At 46.2% G+C, this 15,817-nt stretch overlaps 1 protein-coding gene across 1 annotated transcript in view; it reads left to right on the forward strand.

The window, feature by feature from the left end:
* Positions 1 to 1,504: 1,504 nt before the first annotated feature.
* Positions 1,505 to 15,817, forward strand: part of LOC128684238 (protein Star) — a 45,842-nt gene continuing 31,529 nt past the window's right edge. Inside the window, exon 1 of the mRNA XM_053770412.2 lies at positions 1,505 to 1,598. The gene's annotated coding sequence lies outside the window, so the exon portion shown is untranslated. The remainder of the gene's footprint in view (positions 1,599 to 15,817) is intronic.

The following is a 15,817-nucleotide window of genomic DNA, read 5'->3' on the forward strand; positions in this document are numbered from 1 at the left end:
CGAAACAGGGAGATTGCCTGAGGCATGGAAGACAGCAAATGTAGTCCCAATCTTTAAAAAAGGAGACAGACATGAAGCATTAAACTACAGACCAGTGTCACTGACATGTATAGTATGCAAAATCATGGAGAAGATTATCAGGAGAAGAGTGGTGGAACACCTAGAAAGGAACGATCTCATCAACAGCAGCCAACATGGTTTCAGGGACGGGAAATCCTGTGTCACAAACCTACTGGAGTTCTATGACATGGTGACAGCAGTAAGACAAGAGAGAGAGGGGTGGGTGGATTGCATTTTCTTGGACTGCAAGAAGGCGTTTGACACAGTTCCACACAAGAGATTGGTGCAAAAACTGGAGGACCAAGCAGGGATAACAGGGAAGGCACTACAATGGATCAGGGAATACTTGTCAGGAAGACAGCAGCGAGTCATGGTACGTGGCGAGGTGTCAGAGTGGGCACCTGTGACCAGCGGGGTCCCGCAGGGGTCAGTTCTAGGACCAGTGCTGTTTCTGGTATTTGTGAACGACATGACGGAAGGAATAGACTCTGAGGTGTCCCTGTTTGCAGATGACGTGAAGTTGATGAGAAGAATTCACTCGATCGAAGACCAGGCAGAACTACAAAGGGATCTGGACAGGCTGCAGACCTGGTCCAGCAATTGGCTCCTGGAGTTCAATCCCACCAAGTGCAAAGTCATGAAGATTGGGGATGGGCAAAGAAGGCCGCAGACGGAGTACAGTCTAGGGGGTCAGAGACTACAAACCTCACTCAAGGAAAAAGATCTTGGGGTGAGTATAACACCAGGCACATCTCCTGAAGCGCACATCAACCAAATAACTGCTGCAGCATATGGGCGCCTAGCAAACCTCAGAACAGCATTCCGACATCTTAATAAGGAATCATTCAGGACCCTGTACACCGTGTACGTTAGGCCCATATTGGAGTATGCGGCACCAGTTTGGAACCCACACCTAGCCAAGCACGTGAAGAAACTAGAGAAAGTGCAAAGGTTTGCAACAAGACTAGTCCCAGAGCTAAGAGGTATGTCCTACGAGGAGAGGTTAAGGGAAATCAACCTGACGACACTGGAGGACAGGAGAGATAGGGGGGACATGATAACGACATACAAAATACTGAGTGGAACTGACAAGGTGGACAAAGACAGGATGTTCCAGAGATTGGACACAGTAACAAGGGGACACAGTTGGAAGCTGAAGACACAGATGAATCACAGGGATGTTAGGAAGTATTTCTTCAGCCACAGAGTAGTCAGTAAGTGGAATAGTTTGGGAAGCGATGTAGTGGAGGCAGGATCCATACATAGCTTTAAGCAGAGGTATGATAAAGCTCACGGCTCAGGGAGAGTGACCTAGTAGCGATCAGTGAAGAGGCGGGGCCAGGAGCTCGGACTCGACCCCCGCAACCTCAACTAGGTGAGTACAACTAGGTGAGTAAACACACACACACACACACACACATTCGCTTTCATGTATGGTATCCAGGGTTACATTCTAGTTGTGGTAGTGAGCAGTGTTACAGGTGCGGCAGCAGGTGCTCTCTTCACTGTCGTCTCTGCTCTTCGACGTTCCTGGTCAGGTAAGGTTCGTCAGGAAACAGGGCAAATGTTTTGTGACGCGGGTCTTACTCATATGATAACCAGCCGTTGAAGCTTTTGGTCGTTTGACCGAGGCCTTCTGCTACCTTACCGCTCCACCACTTAAAATTATGGTCAAAATTGTAACCATTAATCATTTTTTTATCCACGTTCTAGATAAGGTTTCCATGCCTATTCCATTTTATTTTTAAATAAAATATTATGTATTGATGTTATCTGCAATTTGTTAATTACTTATTTTCAGAAAATTTCATTGTGTCGACGTATATATATATATATATATATATATATATATATATATATATATATATATATATATATATATATATATATCAACAACACTGCAACTAACCGAGGATTCGAACCCATGTCGTTTTGGCCCGCCCCATGGTTAGGGAAAATCACACATGACGATCTAACCCACAGGACCACGGAAACCTACAAGAATCACGCACCCAGCAGAGCTAGGTGCATTACTGTGATCGGAGGACATACGCTGGTGTGGGTGCCTCTGACCATACTCATTTACGCGGAAATGGTCATAGAAGGACAGCTACCATAACCTCTCAGGATTAACAGTTTGTGAAAACCGGTGTCGTAAAATATTTTTTTTCTTTCCGCCAACTACTGTCAATAATCTTACGATTTTCATCGAAAGATTTACTAATCTTACCATGACTTCGTCTCCATCATGTCTGATGAGGATAAAACAACACATTAGTAGACGATACAATGAAAACAGCAAATATTTTCATCTCACAATTAAACTCCAAATACAACTCGATCATCCACGACGTAAACAAATAAACCTAGAAACGAAATGCGTAGAACTAACAAGTGAAAACGACAAGACACAGTTTGCAGAGAGAACTTTTTACGAAGCGTTTCACCTTCAGAACAGACAACTACAAATTACACGCAGACGTAGAAAACATTTATATATCTCTATATAAGTGCAGTTGACACCATCCGAGCAGTGAAATGACGGCGAGAGTTGAGTGTTAGATGTGCCGGAAGTTAACAATACTTCTGTACGCTGGTGATAAGCCGAGCAGTGAAATGACTGCGAGAGTTGAGTGTTAGATGTGCCGGAAGTTAACAATACTTCTGTACGCTGGTGATAAGCCGAGCAGTGAAATGACTGCGAGAGTTGAGTGTTAGATGTGCCGGAAGTTAACAATACTTCTGTACGCTGGTGATAAGCCGAGCAGTGAAATGACTGCGAGAGTTGAGTGTTAGATGTGCTGGAAGTTAACAATACTTCTGTACGCTCGTGGCCCGGTGGCCTGGTGGCTAAAGCTCCCGCTTCACACACGGAGGGCCCGGGTTCGATTCCCGGCGGGTGGAAACATTTCGACACGTTTCCTTACACCTGTTGTCCTGTTCACCTAGCAGCAAATAGGTACCTGGGTGTTAGTCGACTGGTGTGGGTCGCATCCTGGGGGACAAGATTAAGGACCCCAATGGAAATAAGTTAGACAGTCCTCGATGACGCACTGACTTTCTTGGGTTATCCTGGGTGGCTAACCCTCCGGGGTTAAAAATCCGAACGAAATCTTATCTTATCTCTTATCTTATAAGCCGAGCAGTGAAATGACTGCGAGAGTTGAGTGTTAGATGCGCTGGAAGTTAACAATACTTCTGTACGCTCGTGATATGTTGATTACCTGTTTATGTAAAATAAGATGGAAAAAAGTTTTTGCTAAACTGAAAGTTAGTTGATTCTGTTGGTTAATAGTCACTGTTCATATTAAAGCAACTTCCAAGCGACTGTATCGTGTTTTGTCTCTTCAATGACCTGCCAGGCGTCCTTCAGGATGTAAGTTATACCTTGTTAAGTGTTCGGCTCAATTGCATTAATCAATATGAATCGAATTAGGCGAGTGAAGTTTGAAGACCTGAGTATCTTAAATCATATCTTCAAAGTTGAGGAACAGATCACCTCATGTGTTAAATGGTTTTGAAAACCGACAAGTTGAAGACTGAGACACTTATGCAACGTATGGGAATCTTTATTCTTGATAGTTTCGCCACACAGTGACTTCATCACTCCACTACACCACACAGTTCTTCACTCCACTACAACACACAGTTCTTCACTCCACTACAACACACAGTTCTTCACTCCACTACACCACACAGTTCTTCACTCCACTACAACACACAGTTCTTCACTCCACTACAACACACAGTTCTCCCCTCCACTACACCACACAGTCCCCCACCACTACACCACACAGTCCCCCACCACTACACCACACAGTCCCCACACCACTACACCACACAGTCCCCCCTCCACTACACCACACAGTTCTCCCCTCCACTACACCACACAGTTCTCCCCTCCACTACACCACACAGTTCTCCCCTCCACTACACCACACAGTTCTCCCCTCCACTACACCACACAGTTCTCCCCTCCACTACACCACACAGTTCTCCCCTCCACTACACCACACAGTTCTTCACTCCACTACAACACACAGTTCTTCACTCCACTACACCACACAGTTCTTCACTCCACTACACCACACAGTTCTTCACTCCACTACAACACACAGTTCTCCCCTCCACTACACCACACAGTTCTCCCCTCCACTACACCACACAGTTCTCCCCTCCACTACACCACACAGTTCTCCCCTCCACTACACCACACAGTTCTCCCCTCCACTACACCACACAGTTCTCCCCTCCACTACACCACACAGTTCTCCCCTCCACTACACCACACAGTTCTCCCCTCCACTACACCACACAGTTCTCCCCTCCACTACACCACACAGTTCTCCCCTCCACTACACCACACAGTTCTCCCCTCCACTACACCACACAGTTCTCCCCTCCACTACACCACACAGTTCTCCCCTCCACTACACCACACAGTTCTCCCCTCCACTACACCACACAGTTCTTCACTCCACTACACCACACAGTTCTCCCCTCCACTACACCACACAGTTCTCCCCTCCACTACACCACACAGTTCTCCCCTCCACTACACCACACAGTTCTCCCCTCCACTACACCACACAGTTCTCCCCTCCTCTACACCACACAGTTCTTCACTCCACTACACCACACAGTTCTCCCCTCCACTACACCACACAGTTCTCCCCTCCACTACACCACACAGTTCTCCCCTCCACTACACCACACAGTTCTTCACTCCACTACACCACACAGTTCTCCCCTCCACTACACCACACAGTTCTCCCCTCCACTACACCACACAGTTCTCCCCTCCACTACACCACACAGTTCTCCCCTCCACTACACCACACAGTTCTCCCCTCCACTACACCACACAGTTCTTCACTCCACTACACCACACAGTTCTCCCCTCCACTACACCACACAGTTCTCCCCTCCACTACACCACACAGTTCTCCCCTCCACTACACCACACAGTTCTTCACTCCACTACAACACACAGTTCTCCCCTCCACTACACCACATAGTTCTTCACTCCACTACAACACACAGTTCTCCCCTCCACTACAACACACAGTTCTCCCCTCCACTACAACACACAGTTCTTCACTCCACTACACCACGCAGTTCTACCCTGCACTACACCACACAGTTCTTCACTCCACTACAACACACAGTTCTCCCCTCCACTACACCACACAGTTCTTCACTCCACTACATCACACAGTTCTCCCCTCCACTACACAAAACAGTCCTCCCCTCCACTACACCACACAGTTCTCCCCTCCACTACATCACACAGTCCTCCCCTCCACTACATCACACAGTTCTCCCCTCCACTACACAAAACAGTCCTCCCCTCCACTACACCACACAGTTCTCCCCTCCACTACATCACACAGTTCTCCCCTCCACTACACAAAACAGTCCTCCCCTCCACTACATCACACAGTTCTCCCCTCCACTACACAAAACAGTCCTCCCCTCCACTACACCACACAGTTCTCCCCTCCACTACATCACACAGTTCTCCCCTCCACTACACAAAACAGTTCTCCCCTCCACTACATCACACAGTTCTCCCCTCCACTACACAAAACAGTCCTCCCCTCCACTACATCACACAGTTCTCCCCTCCACTACACAAAACAGTCCTCCCCTCCACTACACCACACAGTTCTCCCCTCCACTACATCACACAGTTCTCCCCTCCACTACACAAAACAGTTCTCCCCTCCACTACATCACACAGTTCTCCCCTCCACTACACCACACAGTTCTCCCCTCCACTACATCACACAGTCCTCTCCTCCACTACACAACACACTCCTCCCCTCCACTACACAGTTCTCCCCTCCACTACACAAAACAGTCCTCCCCTCCACTACACCACACAGTTCTCCCCTCCACTACATCACACAGTTCTCCCCTCCACTACACAAAACAGTTCTCCCCTCCACTACATCACACAGTTCTCCCCTCCACTACATCACACAGTTCTCCCCTCCACTACACAAAACAGTTCTCCCCTCCACTACATCACACAGTTCTCCCCTCCACTACACCACACAGTTCTCCCCTCCATTACACCACACAGTTCTCCCCTCCACTACATCACACAGTCCTCTCCTCCACTACACAACACACTCCTCCCCTCCACTACACAGTTCTCCCCTCCACTACATCACACAGTCCTCTCCTCCACTACACAACACACTCCTCCCCTCCACCACACAGTTCTCCCCTCCACTACACCACACAGTTCTCCCCTCCACTACACCACACACTCCTCCCCTCCACTACACCACACAGTTCTCCCCTCCACTACACTACACACTCCTCCCCTCCACTACACCACACAGTTCTCCCCTCCACTACACCACACACTCTTCCCCTCCACTACACCACACAGTTCTCCCCTCCACTACACCACACACTCCTCCCCTCCACTACACCACACAGTTCTCCCCTCCACTACACCACACAGTTCTCCTCTCCACTACACAACACACTCTTCCCCTCCACTACACCACACAGTTCTCCCCTCCACTACACCACACAGTTCTCCACTCCACTACACCACACAGTTCTCCCCTCCACTACACCACACACTCCTCCCCTCCACTACACCACACAGTTCTCCCCTCCACTACACCACACAGTTCTCCCCTCCACTACACCACACAGTTCTCCCCTCCACTACACCACACAGTTCTCCCCTCCACTACACCACACAGTTCTCCCCTCCACTACACCACACAGTTCTCCCCTCCACTACATCACACAGTTCTCCCCTCCACTACACCACACACTCCTCCCCTCCACTACACCACACAGTTCTCCCCTCCACTACACCACACAGTTCTCCCCTCCACTACACCACACAGTTCTCCCCTCCACTACACCACACACTCCTCCCCTCCACTACACCACACAGTTCTCCCCTCTACTACACCACACAGTTCTTCCCTCCACTACACCACACACTCCTCCCCTCCACTACACCACACAGTTCTCCCCTCCACTACACCACACAGTTCTCCCCTCCACTACACCACACAGTTCTTCCCTCCACTACACCACACACTCCTCCCCTCCACTACACCACACAGTTCTCCCCTCCACTACACCACACAGTTCTCCCCTCCACTACACCACACAGTTCTCCCCTCCACTACACCACACAGTTCTTCCCTCCACTACACCACACACTCCTCCCCTCCACTACACCACACAGTTCTCCCCTCCACTACACCACACAGTTCTCCCCTCCACTACACAACACAGTTCTCCCCTCCAGTACACAACACAGTTCTCCCCTCCACTACACCACACAGTTCTTCCCTCCACTACACCACACACTCCTCCCCTCCACTACACCACACAGTTCTCCCCTCCAGTACACAACACAGTTCTCCCCTCCACTACACAACACAGTTCTCCCCTCCACTACACAACACAATTCTCCCCTCCACTACACCACACAATTCTCCCCTCCACTACACCACACAATTCTCCCCTCCACTACACCACACAGTTCTCCCCTCCACTACAACACACAGTTCTCCCCTCCACTACAACACACAGTCCTCCCCTACACTACACAACACAGTTCTCCCCTCCACTACACAACATAGTCCTCCCCTCCACTACACAGTTCTCCCCTCCACTACACAGTTCTCCCCTCCACTACACAGTTCTCCCCTCCACTACACAACATAGTCCTCCCCTCCAATGTACAACACAGTTCTTTCCTGCACTACACAACACAGTTCTCCCCTCCACTACACAACACAGTTCTCCCCTCCACTACACAACACAGTTCTCCCCTCCACTACACAACACAGTTCTCCCCTCCACTACACCACACAGTTCTCCCCTCCACTACACCACACAGTCCCCCACCACTACACCACACAGTCCCCCACCACTACACAACACAGTCCCCCTCCACTTCACCACACAGTTCTCCCCTCCACTCCGCAACACAGTCCTCTCCTCCAATACACCACACAGCTCTCCCTCCAATACACAACAAAGTCCTTCCTCCACTACACAACACAGTCCCCCCTCGACTCCACAACACCGACCTCCTCTCCACTACACAACATGTGATGACGTATCAGAAGCTGTAAGAACTTTTCCATATGATAAATAAGCCGACAACACTGCACACTTGTTGTCATCAATATTATTCCGAACACACACACTCGCACACACTGGACTATGTAACAACAAAACGCAAGGAGGCAGCGGAAAGCTTTGTTTCCAAGGGCAACAGAAATAATGGGAAGACCAGAATGGGTCCTTAGTTTACCCGAAGGTGTACGGAGTATGCACAAATAAGGAGGGGGGGCCCAGCGACAGTACGTAAACGACATAGCGTCGAAAGTCAAGTCTGACCCGAAGGAAGACAACAGTCAAAGACCAGGTGATCAGGCTGAGGAAAGAAGGTGGGGAACTCACAAGAAACGATTAAGAGGTATGTGAGGAGCTCAACATGAGATTTAAGGAAGTATTTACAGTGAAGACAGAAAGGACTCTGGGGAGAAGACAGAATATAGGGGGGCACAAACAAGGGATATACCAATAAGTGTTGAATGAAATACACACAACTGAGGAGGAAGTGACAAAGCTGCTAAGTGACTTCGATACCTCAAAGGCGGTGGGACAGGACAACATCTTTCCGTGAGTTCTTAGAGAGAGGAGCAGAGACGCTGTGTGTGTCACTGACCACAATTTTCAACACATCCATTGAAAGTGGACAACTACCCGAGGTATGGGAGACGGCAAATGTAGTCCTCATTTTTAAGAAAGGAGACAGAAACGAGGCACTAAGCTATAGACCAGTGCAACTGACTTGTATAGTATGCAAAGTCATAGAGAAGATTATCAGGAGAGTGGTGGAGCATCTGGAATGGAACAAGATTATGAACGACAACCAGCATGGATTCATGGAAGGCAAATCATGTGTCACAAATCTTCTGGAGTTTTATGAGAAGGTAACAGAAGTAAGACACGAGAGAGAGGGGTGGGTCGATTGCCTTTTCTTTGACTGCAAGAAGGCCTTCGACACAGTTCCTCACATGAGTTAGTGCAGAAGCCAGAGGATCAGGCACGTATAACAGGAAGGGCACTGCAATGGATCAGAGAATACCTGACAGGGAGGCAACAACGAGTCATGGTACGTGATGAGGAATCACAGTGGGCGCCTGTGACCAGCGGGGTCCCGCAGGGGTTAGTCCTAGTACCAGTGCTATTTTTGGTATATGTGAATGACATGATGGAAGGGATAAACTCAGAAGTGTCTCTGTTCGCAAATGATGTTAAGTTAATGAGGAGAATTAAAACAGATGAGAACCAGGCAGGACTACAAAGAGACCTGGACAGGCTGGACACGTGGTCCAGCAACTGTCTCCTCGAATTTAACCACGCGACATGCAAAGTCATGAAGATTGGGGAAGGGCAAAGAAGACAGCAGACAAAGTATAGGATAGGTGACCAAAGACTGCAAACCTCGCTCAAGGAGAAAGCCCATGGGGGAGAGTATAATACCAAGCACGTCTCCGGAAGCACTCATCAACTAGATAACTGCTGCAGCATATGGGCGCCTGGCAAACCTGAGAATAGCATTCCGATACCTCAGTAAGGAATCGTTCCAGACACTGTACACCGTGTAAGTCAGGCGCATACTGGAGTATGCAGCACCAGTTTGGAACCCACACCTGATCAATCACTTCAAGAAATTTGAGAAAGTTCAAAGGTTTACAACAAGGATAGTTCCAGAGCTAAGAGGAATGTCCTACGAAGAAAGGTTAAGGGAAATCGGCCTGAAGACAGTGGAGGACAGGAGGGTTAGGGGAGACACGATAACGACATACAAAATACTGCGTAGAATAGATAAGGTGAACAGAGACAGGATGTTCCAGAGAGGGGACTCAGAAACAAGGGGTCACATTTGGAAGTTGAAGACTCAAATGAGTCAAAGGCATGTTAGAAAGTATTTCTTCAGTCATAGAGTTGTCAGGAAGTGGAATAGTTTAGCAACCACAAATAGGTGAGCACACACACACACACACACACACACACACACACACACACACACACACACACACACACACACACACACACACATAAACACACACACACATACACATACATGTATAATAACAATAATAAATCGTCGCGTGACAGTCTGAACGAGTAAACTAGAAAGTCGCCACTACAGCCGCTGAACGTTACTTGATCATACACATCTCTCCTAACTGTAGCACGATAAAATTTTACACTGAATTATTGACTTACATTATCATTATATGTAAGTGAATATAATGACACGCCCAAATTGAATTTTCCAAACGAGAGAGATGACTGAAACAAAAGGAGATACAGAAACAGAAATCGACTGAATTAAAAATGAGAATTTATGAGAGTATAGTTTTACCAACGCTCTTATATGGGTGTGAAGCATGGGTGATGAATGTTGCAGCGAGGAGAAGGCTGGAGGCAGTGGAGATGTCATGTCTGAGGGCAATGTGTGGTGTGAATATAATGCAGAGAATTCGTAGTTTGGAAGTTAGGAGGAGGTGCGGGATTACCAAAACTGTTGTCCAGAGTGCTGAGGAAGGGTTGTTGAGGTAGTTTGGACATGTGGAGGGAATGGAACGAAATAGAATGACTTCGAGAGTGTTATAAATCTGTAGTGGAGGGAAGGCGGGGTAGGGGTCGGCCTAGGAAAGGTTGGAGGGAGGGGGTAAAGGAGGTTTTGTGTGCGAGGGGCTTGGACTTCCAGCAAGCATGCGTGAGCATATTTGATAGGAGTGAATGGAGACAAATGGTTTTTAATACTTGACGTGCTGTTGGAGTGTGAGCAAAGTAACATTTATGAAGGGGTTCAGGGAAACCGGCAGGCTGGACTTGAGTCCTGGAGATGGGAAGTACAGTGCCTGCACTCTGAAGGAGGGGTGTTAATGTTGCAGTTTAAAAACTGTAGTGTAAAGCACCCTTCTGGCAAGACAGTGATGGAGTGAATGATGGTGAAAGTTTTTCTTTTTCGGGCCACCCTGCCTTGGTGGGAATATGCCGATGTGTTAATAAAAAAAACATAGAAATGAGAGGTCTTATGAGACATAATAGGATAAATTCGGTAATCGTCAGTAATTCTTAACGAATGGGCGATTTTAAGTGCTGAGCGAGATCTTGAAATCAAAAACACTACAAGAAAAAAAAGCAATGAAAAAATCGGGGAAAGAACTATTTTACAGATAATTTCCGAGGAAGTTTTTCTTAGGCAGAATCATGACTTCGAGGTGACATTTTCGCTGCGGGTTCTTAACCGTCTTCTGTTAGAGATACGTTACCCACTTGAAGTTATTCATCTGTAGCATTACCCTTTATAAGTTAACATCATGACGTCTGTTAGGTTCAGAAAATCTCTTTTGTGGTCTGGTTTCTTTGTAGAGCCTCACCAAATCAAGAAATATCTGTAATTAGTTAAGATGTACCTAGAGCGAAACGTTCTCTCACTGAAGGCTAGTTCTACAAAGTCTCTTCTTTCTGCTTTGTATGGCCCTTGTGGGTTTAGCGCTTAGTTTTGATTATAATACTAATCTCTCTTTTTCCTTTTTGTCGGCACTACGCCATTTTAATCCCGGTTCAGAGTCCATCAACTGCACATGGATCATTAATTATGTAATCAAATAAACGAAAATATTATTTATGGTCTAATTACGTTAAAATTAATTACATAAAATTCACAGTGTATTCACTCTGAGAGTCAGACATCTCAATATACATTGAGATATGTAAAATATTACAATATGCATGCATATATATATATATATATATATATATATATATATATATATATATATATATATATATATATATATATATATATATATATATATATATATATATATGTATATATATATATATATATATATATATATATATATATATATATATGTATATATATATATATATATATATATATATATATATATATATATATATATATATATATATATATGTATATATATATATATATATATATATATATATATATATATATATATGTATATATATATATGTACTCACCTAATTGTGGTTGCAGGGGTCGAGACTCAGATCCTGGCCCCGCTTCTTCACTGATCGCTACTAGGTCCTCTCCCTCTCTGTTTCCTGAGCTTTGTCATACCTCTTCTTAAAACTATGTATGGTTCCTGCCTCCACTACTTCACTTGCTAAACTATTCCACTTCCTGACGACTCTATGTGTGTGTGTGTGTGTGTGTATAGGGAGGTACCACCTCTAGAACTGTCCTAGGGACCCTCAAGCTCAGAGAAAAGAATAAACTTGCTTCAGGGAAAACTCAAGGTTCTCCCTGAAGCTGTTTTGAAAATTTTCTCTTACCACCCCCTGTATATTCTATATATGTTTTATTTGAAAACAAGATACAGTGACAAAATACATTGACAAAAATATAATATGGAGTAAAACAACATGAATAACAACTCAGAGCTACATCTCGAATACTTCGTCCAGCTCTGCGGCAGTGGGCCGCGTGCCCAGAATGCTGCAGGCATTTCCTTTCTGGATCTCGACACAGAGTCTCTGAAATTGGAAGCTGGTCGCCAGTAGCTAGACAGGTTGTGTTTCTAATCAAGGAAAGAAGTGTAAATACCCAAGGAAAAATATAAGAGGGAAGTGAAAACTATATATATATATAATATAAATACACGAGTGATAAAATAGTGTGTGAATTATCGGAAGAGAAGAAAGAGCAGTACGGTACAACAACTACCAGGAGAACTTGGAGAAGAGACGTGTCATCACTTCCCTGCCAGACGTGATATAGTTTTGACGTAACTTTGGGGTTTACAATGTCAGTTAACTTAGCCCAGGTTGTGTACATCACTGGTAGCTAAAGTGTCCACTCACTCCAGAACTGTTTGTCACATATAAAGTATAAAGCGTCTATTATGGACGACGGTACAGTAACACGCACTGGAAGTGGGACTTCTCGTACACACATACACACGCTAAGGCACGCACATACACGCGAATACGCACGTACACGAACGCTCATCCCACGTACAAAAACACACACGTACACATACATACACACCTTCGACAACTGGTATCTAACATGCACACCCCACTGTGACCTGCCTACACAGTACACTGTCTCTCCCGTAATTTCCTCTCTCATCTCTCTCTCCCTCTCTCTCTCTCTCTCTACTAGACACACTTAACTTTAAACACACATAAGTATGAGTGTACGGAAGGCTGCGCTTTCACATATACGAACACGAACCATTAATGCCATAAACAGCGATATGAACCTACGTCCTTCACCCCGTGACTCACACACTCCCCCATACACTAACTCACATTCTCCACCACTCTCTAATTTTCTCTTCCTCTCTCCCATTCTCTGTCTCTGTCTCTGTCTGTCTGTCTGTCTGTCTATCTGTCTGTCAGTCTCTCTCTCTCTCTCTCTCTCTCTCTCTCTCTCTCTCTCTCTCTCTCTCTCTCTCTCTGTCTCTCTCTCTCTCTCTCTCTCTCTCTCTCTTCCCTCCCTCCCTTCCATCCTCTCTCTCTCTCTCTTTTTTTTTCTTTTTTTGCACAGGGTTTGACAAGGTTAGGTTAAGGATCCGTAGCTTTATTGTCAAGTTATTTACAGGTTAAGGATTCCTAACTTTATTGGCAAGCTAAGAGCTGTTACCTACATCAGCTCATTTGAAAGCATTTTTATTGTTATGAGACATACAAGTAGGGAACAGGATGAAGTTGGAGCCATCTGTGGGCCAGCATTTTCATTTGATCAACTGACTTTATCTCGTTGACATCATTATGCTGTACGAATGTGTTCCATACTCGAATCATCCTGGGTATATATGATCTCACATGGAGTGATGTTCTGGAGAAGGGTACAGCCAGAGTGAAGTTGCTGCTTTCTGCCCGTCTTGTGGCATAAAAGCTTGTTTCTCGCTGTCCTCGAAGTGGATCCACGTGTGGTACTTTGACAATATTGGCCTTTTACATAACAGTAAGGCCACCCACATCCCTCCTGTGTTGAAGGCCCTGCTGAAATGACAGATCTATCCAGGATGGGTCCAGGCGAAAGATGAGACGTCTTGCTCTGTTCTCCACTCTGTCAAGCGGTCGGAGATGAGAGGGGGGGCAGGCAAACCAAGAAAGTGGAGCATACTTGTGCCTCGTACAGAATCTTGCAACCCTTACTGTCAAGAAGATGCGAGATACGGCGAAGTGCTGTAAGCTTCCTGGCTGCCTTGTTTGCAAGATTTACAACATGGTTCTTCATGGTTAGTTTGGAGTCAAATTTCACCCCAAGGATATCAACTTTTTCTCCAGGTGCCAACACCCTCAAATTCATCCTTACTACTGCACCAGCATTACCATCATGGTGCCCAGAGACGATCATCATTTGCATTTTCTCAGGTGCAAATGTTACTTGCCATCTATTTCCCCAAGCTGATATAGCTCTTAACTGGTGATTGATGTAGCTTAGTGCAGCTAGCATTTCTTCTCTTGGATAAGTGAATGTCAGTGTACAGTCGTCTGCATATGCATGGGATTCTGGGATGAGTTGAAGTAGACTTTCCATAACAATGGTCCCAGCACGCTTCCTTGTGGAACACTTGCCAAAGTAGGATGTCTTGCTGATTTCGTTCCTTTGAGAACTACACCTAGAGATCTACCATGAATGTAATCACTGAGGAGACATAGCGTAGAGCCTGCAATTCCCAGCGCTTGAAGTTTTGCTAAGAGGCCCTGGTGCCACACCCGGTCGAAAGCACCAGCAATGTCCAGTGCTACCACACAGCTGACTTTGGATTCATCCAGTGACTGGTGCCACTTAGTGGAGAGGTTTAACAACAGATCAGCAGCAGAGTAACCTTTCATGAAGCCATATTGACGATCACAAAGTAGTGAGTGGTAGTCAAAAAACTCTGTCATTTGCCTTGAGATTATTGCCTCAAGGATCTTACCAGTGATCGACAGGAGTGACAGTGGTCTGTAGTTGCTGATTTTTGCTCTGCTCTTCTTTTTGTGAACAGGGACTACATTTGCCGCTTTCCACAGAGAGGGCCATTTGCACTGTACTAGGCAGTGCTGAAAGATGCGAGTTAGAGGTGCTGCTAGATGGTCTGCACATCTTCTCAGCAATCTTGGGCTCAACTTGTTTGGGCCCACAGCCTTTTCTTGGTCATGCGATTTAAGAAGGAAATGCACCTCCTTCTGCCTTATTGTCACCACTGACAGTTTTGACACAGTTCTTGCAGCTAGCCAAGGAGGGTCCCTTGCTGGATCAGGAACTTGCATTTTGGTAGCAAAGTGTTCAGCAAAGAGGTCCGCCTTCTCTTGACTACTAGTAGAGGTGGTCCCATCCTGTCGATTTAGAGGTGGAATGATTTCATCAGGCAGATAACCTTGTCTGTCCTTGACCAGGGACCACCAGGTTTTGGAGCCTACCCTACCTGATGCTAGCTTTCTTTTTGTGTCCACCTCCCATTTAGCAATGGCCCACTTTTGAACGTCACCCATATGTCTACAGGCTTGCGTGTGCAAGTTCCTGTTATAGGTGGTAGGATGTCTCTTATACCTTCGCCATGCTTTGTACTTAGCAGTAGCAGCCTCTCTACAACGAAAGCCAAACCAAGGCTGATCTGTAGGCTTCGTCACATATTGCCGGTGAGGAATGTGTTCTTGTTGTAGATTAAGGATGTGTCCAGTGAAG

Source organism: Cherax quadricarinatus, chromosome 4, assembly GCF_038502225.1.
Source record: "Cherax quadricarinatus isolate ZL_2023a chromosome 4, ASM3850222v1, whole genome shotgun sequence".
In the NCBI taxonomy this organism is placed as follows: Eukaryota; Metazoa; Arthropoda; class Malacostraca; order Decapoda; family Parastacidae; genus Cherax; species Cherax quadricarinatus.